Genomic DNA, 12871 nt, shown 5'->3' on the forward strand with positions numbered 1-12871 from the left:
CCGTTGGTGGAAGCGTACTCCGGGCGTCGTTGACTAGTCCTAATCGCAGAAATAGATCGACGCCGACGTTAAATAAAGAAAAAAAAATAATTTACCCGTTACGAGTAATTATAAGGTAAGACGGGGAAAAAGTCCACAGAATCTCGATAAGGCTCATTAAATCGTTGTGCTTGGCTTTTGAAATTGCGGGGGACCCTTTTGAAATTCCAATTGTCCAAGTAAATTTTTGCTTTTTCAGCAGATTCCTTCATAACTATAACTCGTGCTTTCACGGTCAATCGGACGTAAATATAAATATCTTACGCACAATAAAGTCATTATCTTGCAAGTTTTCTCGTCGCTTCTTACATGTAAATAGTACATTAACTAGACACTTATTTACATAATATGTAATTGTAGGCAGTTGAAAAATACTTTTAATTGTTTTATGTGCTGACGCATTGCACAAAGAAATATTGTTTTATCATTAAAAAAAATATAAACTTAATAATCTCTATTTTGTAGTTAATAAAAATTAATTTACTTATTCAATACTCTACTTATGAAAATATCAAAAAGTTTACCTAATTTACTAATACGTTTTTATATTTAAAAATAATTAATCCTAAATTATCCCAAAATTTTATGTATTTACATTATATTTACTAAAAAGAAAATTATTAGTGTATGTGAGACTGTATGCAATGAAGAAAATAGCTTAAAAGTTACTCACGTTTACACTATTGTCCATTTGCTTTCCAGGTCCTCTTGAAGCTGGGCCTCGACCCACGACTCCGAACTTGATTCCTGCCGACATCTACCATTTCTACTCTGCGGCTAGGTCTCTCCAAATCCGTCTCATACTCCATCTACCAATTTTTTCCTTCTCTTCCAATTATAGAAGCTCGCCATCTTTCCTGTGCCCTACCTCAGAAGTCGAGTTCGTCTCCAGGTCGCCATATAATAGAACTCGTTAAATACGGGGTGTTGATTAAATGGAGGTTAGGGTTGGTTTGGTAAAACACTATTTGTTCATACTTATTTATTGAACACTACTAAATATATTAGTAAGGAGTTGGTGTGCTTACGGTATAACCATTTGATGATGTATCTTAATTACGAATGATAATTGATAACATCTCGAATTAGAATGAATCACGATGCTTTGACTGTATGTGTAAATAAACTTGTAAAGTGTGTTTGTTTATATTGCTGACACGAATTATGAATATTATTGAATAGCTGACGATGCGCTATTGAAACTGGTGCACTTGTGTTAAGAAATCGGTGTCACCTCAATTATTTAAAAACAAACGTGATGTTTGTTTTGTAAGATATTTAAAAATTAAAGGGAATATGTCTTGCTTGTATTTTGGATGTTGATAATCCTTTACACCCTACTATCATGAACTAACGCAGAATATCCTACAAATATGTCTAGCAATTTTCGGCTTTCGTTACAAATTGCTTGAAGATTGATCGTGACATCTTCTTTTTGATCGATATATTCATCCTTACCACTTTTTGGAGCATAAATTTGATTATGGCTACCATCAATGCAGCCTAAAAAAAGTCAAGTCTGGTAGACTTGGTAGTCAGCGTTGGCCTAAGATGGTTGATTAAGTTTCCTGGTAGGGGTTTCACCATGTTCCCGGAGGTCTTATCTTTTAACATCGCAGTTTAGCCTGTTTAATATTACTTTCAAATAATGGAAATCGAATTATAAGTTCAACCATTGTTTGGTTCTGGGGCTATTTAGCAAGTATTCAAATTCACTGATGATGGACCGATAGGTCTCAAAACGTTCTGAATTGGACACATTTTATTCAATCCATTGGGATTTTTTAAATTTTAATAAATATACTGTAACATAGTACGTTAACCCTTAGCATTGAATAAAATATTATAAGTATAGTTTATAGTAATGTAAATATGTTTCGGCATTGACCGGTATTGACCTTATGATTTATTGTATATAAACGAACCAAAGAATTGACGAGACATTCAGATCCATCGATTAGTCACGATGAAGCAATAATACCTTAGTTATTGTTTACATATATACTGTTGTTTAATTGTTTAAACGAACGCTGTGAAGTTCAAATATATTTATAAAGTGAAAATGGTATATTATTATACATCCCGCACTTAGGGCACAATAGCTCAGCCACCAGACCTAGTACCACGTCATGGCGATCATCTGCCTAATTGGAAAAGCATGCTAAGCTCCAGCCTTTTGGACCCGAAGGAAAGTACGCAGAAAATAGTTGTTATAAACTAGAAATGGGAAGTAAAACCAATCCAATAGAGAAACGAACCAAAGTCGACACAGGGGAGAAACTTTAAGGGCCGGTTGTTCGAACGCTAATCAACAATGATCATTATCAAATAATTAATTACTGTCAATGTCAATTGTTAAAACATAATTAATTACAATTCTGAGACTATAATCAATTAATATAACAATAATTATTAACATAATTAATAATAAATCTCATAATTATAATTAATTATGTTTTCAGCAACCCAAACAAAGTTGACATTGACAGTTTTGGTGACAGTAATTAAATATTTAATAATGATCATTGTTGATTAGCGTTCGAACAACCGGCCCTAAGAGGACAATCCAAAGAAGCAATCCAGGTGTAAAGAGACAAGGTAAGAATTTATCCTATTTTTATACTTCCTTTATCGAACTTTTATTATTATTTTCAAATTTTTATTATCATGATGGACCGAGTTTAAGGTATTGACATTATTTTATAGGGATTCTAAAATATAATATTCTTTAATATTTATTGACATGACATTTTACTAATGATTTAACTTAATATAACATAATATTTTTTTAATATAATGAGCAATGATTAGATTTACTTTAAATGTCGGCTAATTGGGAAACTTTTGAAAATAAATTAGATAGCCTGTTAAAAGAAAGTGATAAACAGAGTAAAAGAGCATTGAAAAAAGCAATACCCAAAAATATAGAAGTACGATTGGACATAATCAGCAACCTAATCACTACATAAATATAACGAGTTCATTGCACTGGTAAGCAAAAACGAAGGAATCCTTAACGACGCTCAGCGTACTATTTGTAGCAATTATTTCCGCAAAATCAGGGATAAGGTTATCAGAACTTTCCAAGCTCTAGACTCAAGGATAATAGTTCCCGAGACGATTACACAACATATAAGAAAAGATATAGTGGAAGCACAGGACCACAGCGAAACTGAGGAAAACATGGCCTTAAATATGAACGACTTTCTAACTACAGCGAGTAGGGTGTTGCCCAGAGAATTCGATGGAGAAATCGGGAAGTTGCAAGCATTCGTGGATGCATTAGAATTTGTAAAATCGATACAAGAAGGGCACGAAAATACAGCAATAACACTGGTAAAATCAAGGCTTATTGGAAAAGCGAGAAGTCTAATCACGACAGAGGATTCCATCGGAAAAATTATAGACACATTAAAGAAAAATATAAAAGGAGATAGTCCTAAATTGGTAATAGCCAAGCTGAATAGGAAGAAACAAGCCCATAGGGACGCGACAACATACGCTACAGAAATAGAAGAATTGGTAGAACAACTGAAAACAGCGTATATAGCGGAAGGAATGCCCGGAGACCTGGTTAGAAAATACGCGGCAGAAGCAACAGTCAATACATTGACGCGAAATGCAAGTTCGGAAAGGGTAAGGATAATAATGGAAGCAGGGAAGTTTGACACACCACAGGAGGCGTTGACAAAATTTTTGTCAATAGACACGTCAGATGAGCAGCAGAATAGAGTGCTGAACTATAAGACCAACTTTAGAGGAAACAGTAGTAGAGGTCAGGACAGAAATTGGAATAGAAACAATTATGAGAGACAGCAAGGAGAATGGCGAAATAACAACGGTACTAGATATAGAGGAGACCCAAGATATAGGAGAAATCAGGAATATTATAATAGGGGATAGATCAAATTTTAACAGAGCAAATAATGCCAATATTAGAACTTGCGAAAGCGAGAGTACAAGCGAAAATTCGCCTGAGGAAACGCAGTTGGGGTTTTGAATGGAAATAGGATTAGGGTCAATCCCAACCGTCTCACAAAAGAAAGTAGCCATTATATTTACAACTTTGACTTAACACTCTCTAACTTTGTAGAAATTTACACAAAAATATCGAATAAAATACACACATTTATACTGGATACAGGAGCAGATATTTCCTTATTAAAAATTGAGGATGATTTCCCACGCCAAGCAATACAAAGAAACTCAATAGTCAAAATAAAGGGAGTTACGCAAGGAGAATTACAAACGTTAGGGAGAGTAGACACTTTACTAAACATAAATGGAAACACTTTTCTTCATAGCTTCCAGGTAGTTAGGAAAGACTTTCCGATACCCACAGATGGAATAATCGGGAGAGACTTCATAACCAAATATCAATGTATGTTAGACTATTCCAACCTGAAACTACACGTAAAAACTGACGATGATTATTACATTAGTCTTAATATTCTTGATAACACAAATCAGAACAACATAGCAATTCCACCGAGATGCGAAATTTACAGATTAATCAATGGATTTAAAGGTATAAATGAGAATATAGTCGTAGAACAACAGGAAATTATACAAGGAGTTTTCATAGCAAGATCGATCATTTCAAGGAAAAACCCATATATCAAAATTTTGAATACAAACTATGAGAGTGCGATTATCAATACAAATGACATCAAAACATTGGAGCTGAACCTATTCAACATATATAAGGTGGAGAATGTTATGGAAAACAGGAAGAAAATATTGCAGGAATTACTGAATCTAGAAGTTCCTGAGTATGCGAAAGAGAAACTAGTAGCCTTGTGTGAAGATTTTGCAGACATCTTTGCATTAAAAGACGACATATTAACACATAATAATTTTTACGAACAGAAGCTACGGGTGAAGGATACTACCCCAGTATATATTAAAAATTATCGTACCCCACATTTTCAAACATCGGAAGTCAACGCGCAGGTAAACAAAATGCTAAAGCAAGGTATCGTAGAACCTTCAACATCGGAATACAACAGTCCAGTAGTTTTAGTACCTAAAAAATCAATAGACGGAAGCAAGGCGTGGAGATTGTGCATTGATTTTAGACAACTTAATAAGAAGTTAGTCACAGATAAATTCCCGTTACCGCGCATAGATGCAATTCTAGATCAATTAGGAAGATCTAGGTGGTTTTCAGTCCTGGACCTAATGTCAGGTTTCCACCAAATCCCACTAGAAAAAGCCTCAAGAAAATACACCTCCTTCAGTACAGAGAAAGGATCATTTCAGTACACAAGATTACCGTTTGGGTTAAACATAAGCCCAAATAGCTTTTCAAGAATGATGTCGATAGCATTCTCAGGATTGACACCCGAAAAAGCATTCCTATATATGGACGATATAGTTGTAATAGGCATATCAGAAAATCATCACTTAACTAACTTAAGAAAGGTATTCGAAACATGCCGGAAATTCAACCTAAAACTAAATCCTGAAAAATGCCAATTCTTCCGAAAAGAGGTTACTTACTTAGGGCATGATTTATCTCAAGACGGCGTACGACCAGATAAAGCAAAATATTCGGTAATTGAGAATTATCCTACCCCTACAAACGCTGATGAAGCAAAAAGATTTGTAGCTTTTTGTAATTATTACAGACGATTTATTAGGAAATTTGCAGAAATTTGTATACCGCTAAATAGATTGGCAAAGAAAAAAGTGAAATTTGAATGGTCGACAGAGTGCGAAAATTCTTTTCAGAAGCTAAAACTGGCATTAACAAACCCTCCTATACTTCAATATCCGGACTTCAACAAACAATTTATTTTGACAACGGATGCATCTAATACAGCATGTTCAGCAATTCTGAGTCAAAACTATGATGGTATAGATCTACCCATAGCATATGCATCACGTGCCTTCAAGAAAAGTGAAATCAATAAGCCTATAATTATGAAAGAACTGCTAGCTATACATTGGGGCATAAATCATTTTAAATGCTATCTATATGGGGCACCGAAATTTATTATTAAAACAGATCACAAACCATTGACCCATCTGTTCTCCATGACAGAACCTACATCTAAACTCACAAGAATTAGGCTAGATTTGGAGGAATACAACTTTGACATACACTACATCACAGGAAATAATAACTACGCGGATAGTATTTCAAGAATATCCGTGGATCAGCTGAAAGACTTATATATTGATAATACTCATATCTTGGCAATAACAAGGGCCCAAGCAAAAAGAAATGCAGGGTCTAAGGTAGAGTGCGGAAAGCCCGTCCCGAATCAAGCAAAGATTAACACTCACAGTCAGGGAAAAGCTGTAAGGAAGGTACTAAATAATTTAGAAGCACATAAGCTACCAATCCTGTCTTTTGTAGATAACCGTATTTCTCTCGAGATGAACATACGGATCAGAAACAGGATACGGGTTTGCGAAAGACTGCCTACCAATTTTACCAACTTTGATTTAGGTCAAGCGTTGGGAAAGCTTAATAAGCTTGCGGAGGCTAGAGGAATCAAAAGAATAAAAATATATACGAATGACGTTATTTTTACAAACTGCACAATCACAGAATTTATAGAGAAAGGAAATAAAGTATTAAAAAATATAGAAATATGCATTTGCGAAGTACCTAGAACAATAACGGAGAAAAAAGAAAAAAAGCAATTACTAGAGACCTATCATAACCACCCGATGTTTGGAGGCCATGTAGGGAATAATAGACTAATAAAGAAACTAAAAGCCAATTTTAAATGGAAAAATATGGAAAACGAAGTAAGACTGTATATCAAGAATTGCCACAAATGTCAAGTAAACAAACCAAAGAAAGGCCATACAGAGGAATTCGTAGTAACGGACACTTCCGAGAAACCATGGGATATAGTGTATATTGACACGGTAGGCCCATTCCCACGGAGCAGAGAAGGAAATCGGTATTGCATAACAATGCTCTGCGAACTGACGAAATACGCAGTAAGTATCCCGGTGCAGGACAAGGAGGCGCATACAATAGCTAGGGGTATATTCGAAAACTTCATACCCACCTACGGGCTAATGAAACAAATAAGGACGGATCAAGGGACGGAATACAAAAACGAAATAATGTCGAGTTTGACGAAAATGCTCAACATCCAACATAACTTCTCGGTAGCTTACCACCCTCAATCGATAGGAAGCTGCGAAAAATTACATCGCACACTTAACGAGTACGTCAGGTGTTTCATCAACGAAGGTAAGGATGACTGGGATGAGTGGTGTAGAATGTTCACATACTGTTACAACACCACCCCCAATTCATACCATGGGTACACACCTTTTGAATTAGTATATGGGAGGCCAGCAAATATACCTGAGAACCTCACCTCTAACATCCAACCATGCTACAATATAGACGCATATTATAATGAGCTTAAGTATAAACTTCAGTTTGCGCATACCAGAGCCCGCAAAATTTTAATACAACAAAAAATAAACAGGCAGGGGCAAAGCCAAATCGTAGCATCACCTCAGAAATTCAAAGTAGGTGACTTAGTCTTAATTAAAAACGAAGAGAACACCAAATTCGATTCATTGTACAACGGTCCATATAGGATATCAGAGATAGGTAAAGTAAATTGCAAAATTGAGTTAAAACCGGGAAAAATAAAGGAAGTTCATAACAATAGGCTATATTCATACAAGAAGTGAATTAGTGTGAAAGAAAGACTAAAATATATTTAATTTGTAAATAAGATTTAATCTGGTTATAAAATAGGTACCAATTTATTAGAATAAGGAATAATATAAATATTTTATTGCTATATTTTGGATAAAAATAGGATTTCTGTTAAGTTAGGGTGATAATATAGTTAAGGACTTATATCTGACGATATAAGCCCTCCTCTCTAAAAGGGGATGATGTAACATAGTACGTTAACCCTTAGCATTGAATAAAATATTATAAGTATAGTTTATAGTAATGTAAATATGTTTCGGCATTGACCGGTATTGACCTTATGATTTATTGTATATAAACGAACCAAAGAATTGACGAGACATTCAGATCCATCGATTAGTCACGATGAAGCAATAATACCTTAGTTATTGTTTACATATATACTGTTGTTTAATTGTTTAAACGAACGCTGTGAAGTTCAAATATATTTATAAAGTGAAAATGGTATATTATTATACATCCCGCACTTAGGGCACAATAGCTCAGCCACCAGACCTAGTACCACGTCAATACCAATTACATAGAAGTGGTTTTTACTTCATGTTGAGAGTTTTACATGCATCATTCTTGAAGTTCGTTTCTTCCCCATTTTCCTAAGAACCTTTTTATTTGAAACACCGATCAGTCCATGGGATTTTAATAATTCTTCGATATAGCCACATCTCAAATGCTTCCATTTTTCGGCACATATCTCCGTTCAAGGTCCATGATTCAACACCATAAAAAATGACAGAGATGACGTAGCATCTCAGAATTCTTACTTTTATGCCAAGAATAGGTTGTGGCTCTTCAAAAAGGCCCCATAGTGTTGAAGGTTGATCTAGCTTTTCCGATGCGCGCTCTTATTTCTTGGTGGTCCATTCTTTATTTATTAGTGATAAAATAGCTTTTAAAACAAGCAATGAACTTACAAAATGAAAGGCTATTTCCATGAAGGACGACAACAAGGAGAATGAAGAATTGAAGGCAAAAAAAAGAATAATCAAAATGGCTTAAAATATTTATGTTCAATATGCAAAAAATACTTTTCTCGTAGAGATTTTGAATAGTTTAAGGAATCAGTTGAAATACTTTCAAAAATAAATTGTTACCAAATATGCTCATATAAAACTACATACTCATCTCATTTAAATAAACATAACTCTTGTTGGAGTTTTGAATGGACTGTATTATTTTATTAATTTTAACACTTTGGATAAACTTTATTCACTTACTTATACAAAATTACAATAGATATTATACATTAAATGCAAAACTGTGTTTTTCGCTTCGTCTCTTCGTTCCGAATTTTTGTGCTCCCTCATCTCGTCATCGAGATTGCGCCGTCATCTTTACTCGTCGTCGCATCGGGCAAGTCCGTACTTGGATTCTGGACAACTGTAAAGGTGACGATCGATAAAAATATGGTTGTAGCCATTGTAAATTTGTTACTAAATATAAGGAGAGCAGTGGCGGCTCGTGACCTCAGTATGCGGGTAGGCAACACATATAGTTTCACTAAGTTTTATTATATTATATATACATTTTTCTTAGGTTCTATGTACATTTAAAAAAACGCTGATTTAAAGGACTTACTTCATGACAAAACTCGGAAGTGAACCAGTTCCCGTGGTGATGTATATATTGTGTTTAGCGAAATGATATACACACCCCCGCAAGGACAAAATACATATTTACGGCGACAAAACTAAATTTTTCGAGCAACTTGAAATATAATAAATAATGCACATTCCTCAAGCCAAATAACCCACCTTTCAATTAGTTAACCAAAGGATTTGCAGGTAGCAACACAAAAGAATGTACAGCCCGGCCAACTGACCATATTTCTCACGCGCTTTCAAAGGCCAGTTACTCTCGAAATTTCGTCGCAGTAACTACTCTCGCTAAAATTTCCGTGCTACATATTTTTATTTTCTTTAACATGGATAGTGAAGACACAGGTAAGACCCTCATTTTCTACTAACTCACTGCTATGATTATTTATTTTATTAGGTATTTTTAATGGTACAGAAAGACACTAATTTTTCATTAATAAAAATCTTAAAGTGCGTAATTTAAGAGGGTTTTAAAAAAAGTTACGCATAGTTAAGCAGATTTTTATAACTTATGGGCTTGTTCAGTCTATTGTCATTGTAATGCTTCCCGTTGTTTCCCCTTTGTTAATTATAGTTAAGCAGATTTTTATAACTTATGGGCTTGTTCAGTCTATTGTCATTGTAAACTAGTTATAGTTTGCTTCCCGTTGTTTCCCCTTTGTTAATTATAGCTGTTTCTTTGTAGGTGTTCGCTGTGATTCGAGTAAAGTGAAGAAAAATGAACTATTTACTGTACTTAGAAATGAACAGTTTTTGAATTTTTCGCATTCTAAATGTAATGAACGATTAGTGCAGTATATCAAGGAACAATATAATTGCAACGATATGTCAATTGTTGTGGAAAAGCAATTAAAAAACATTGTGAAAGTGTTTGTAAGTCAACTTTTCACAAAATGGCGTGCTTCTAAAAGCATGTTTGAGCGCTTTATCAAAAAAGAAGCTTTATGGCTCAATGGAACACTGAATATTCCGGAGACCATCATTGCGTGTCGTCCATATACGCCAACACCACAACCTGGAACTTCATCTCATCGTGTTGGCAGACCAGAAAAGTTATTTGAAGCTTCATCAAGACGAAGTAAGGTAAGAAAAATAAAATCTCTTATTTCCAAAAATACACCAGAAAAACTGTGTTCCGCTGCAAAAACAAGTCTTCTGAAGTCTGGAAAGAGGACACCTGCTCAAGTAATAGAAATAGCTGCCACTTCAACTCCCAAAAGGTTAAGAAAAATGAAAAAGGCATATAAGTCATCATCGCCAAGTATAATGCCTTACACCCCTGACGAAGCATTGGGGTTAATGGTAGACCTTGGACTTACTAAGGAACAATATATCCAAATGCGGCTAGGTGCCAAGAAAAGGGGTGCTGACATCTATCCCTCATATCACACTATAATGGAAGCGAAAAAGAGGTGTTATCCGCCAAACATTCGAATTGGTGAGAGTGAAGCGGTAGTTCCAGTTCAAGATTTGGTGAACCATACAATCCAGAGACTAACCCAGGTTCAGACACAAGTAATTCTGGACAATATAGGCAGTACTGAAACTTTATATATGTATTATAAATGGGGTCTAGATGGCAGCGGAGGACACAGCATCTATAAACAAAATTTTATCAACAATGCCATGTATTCGGACTCAAATATTATTTTATGCACTATGGTTCCGTTAGAATTGTCAGAAGACAATCATAAGAAAATGTATTGGAAAAATAACATGACATCGTCTACAAGATTTTGTCGCCCCTTGTCCTTTAAGTTAAAAAGAGAAAATGATCTAAACACAAAAACAGAATATGATGAAATAGAGAAACAAATCCTGCAATTAACACCATCCATTGTACCTCTTGGTGAACGGATGATTAGTATTAAACATATTTTCACATGCACAATGGTCGACGGAAAGACGGCCAATGTTCTTACTGAGACAAAGAGTACACAGGCGTGCAATGTTTGTAAGGCCACTCCTGTAAACATGAACAACATCGAAGACTTAAATAAAAGGGTTTGTGATCAAGATTCATATAAATTCGGGTTATCAATATTACATTCTTATTTAAGAACCTATGAATATCTTCTACATATCGCCTACAAACTTGAAACACAACAATGGCAAGCGAGAGGAAACGAAGCCAAAGCAATAGTTAAACGCAGGAAAGATAATATGAGTACAGAATTTTATACCAAAATGGGACTTGTTGTTGACCAGCCAAAGCAGGGTGGCGGAAACAGCAATGACGGCAACACAGCCAGAAAATTTTTTAAAAACCCAGATATTGTTGCTGAAATTACCGGCCTTTCTAAAGAGTTAATCGAACGGTTTGCCAATATATTGTTAACTCTTTCAAGTTGTCATTATATAGATGAAGAAAAATTTAGAGTATAGTGCTTAGAAACAGATAAGTTGGCGGTGTCGTCTTATGGATGGTATAAAATGAGCGCAAGTGTTCATAAAATACTTTTTCATGGAGCGGACATCATAAAATCTCTGCCTCTACCAGTTGGTCAAATGTCGGAGGATGTACTAGAAGCTAGCCAAAAAAGCTACAAGAATCTTCGTCAGTTTCACTCCAGAAAGACATCTCGGCTTAACACAAATGCCGACATATTCAACTGGATGTTGATATCCTCCGATCCTGTTATCACAAATACTAGAAAAAGACCAAAAAGGGAAGCTTCGACATATAATGAAGTAGTAAGAAGCATGCTGTGAATGCCTGTGTTTCTGGCAAGTGACGACATCGCAGAAACCGAAGAGCATGACGACGAAGACACTGAAATTATCGATTAATTATTGTAATTGATTTTGTGTAATTACTTTTTATATGTCATTATTAATAAATAAAACACTTATTTAAGATCTAACTAGATTTTTTTATACGCTTACATATTTGTCAATATTCCTCGGTAAGGTAGGTATGTACTTACTAGGAGTTTTAAGTAGAAGTATAGGTACCTATAAATTGTGTATTGTGATCTTTAACTACTTATACATAATTAAAAGGTAGGTTTTGTTCTTATGTTCAAACCTAACAAAAAAATGCTTATTAGATACCTACAGATCAATTATTTACAATCAATATGTAAAATCCTAGGTCACTTACTAGTTTTTTTTTATAGAATTTGGGCCTAATAAAGACTTTTAGTGCCTAATAAAGACTTTAAAGTTATAAAATGGTTTTGTCGCCGTAAATGTGTGATCTGTCCTTGTGTGCCCCGGGACAATCCCGGTCCCTGCCAAATCGACCCCCGACACTATTCGTCCGAAAACTAGAGTGCCATGAGTAGATTCGGGAAGAACCATTCCTTACCACCCCCTGGCTCATCCGCCAGGTCGTCACTCGATCTCGCGTCACCCGAACGTCTAGTTTTCTTATCCCATGATTGCATTTGCTGAAGGAAACTATTCAATTCGCGCTACTCAGAAGAATAGGGCATTTAAGAAGCCCCTCTATCCTCTGTCACTAAAATTCGAATTCGCTGGTGTGTATCCTGACCGCAGTATCCCACAGCCCTTCGGCGGATTGTGAGATAAA

Source organism: Diabrotica virgifera, chromosome 9 (genome assembly GCF_917563875.1).
Source record: "Diabrotica virgifera virgifera chromosome 9, PGI_DIABVI_V3a".
Taxonomy (NCBI): Eukaryota; Metazoa; Arthropoda; class Insecta; order Coleoptera; family Chrysomelidae; genus Diabrotica; species Diabrotica virgifera.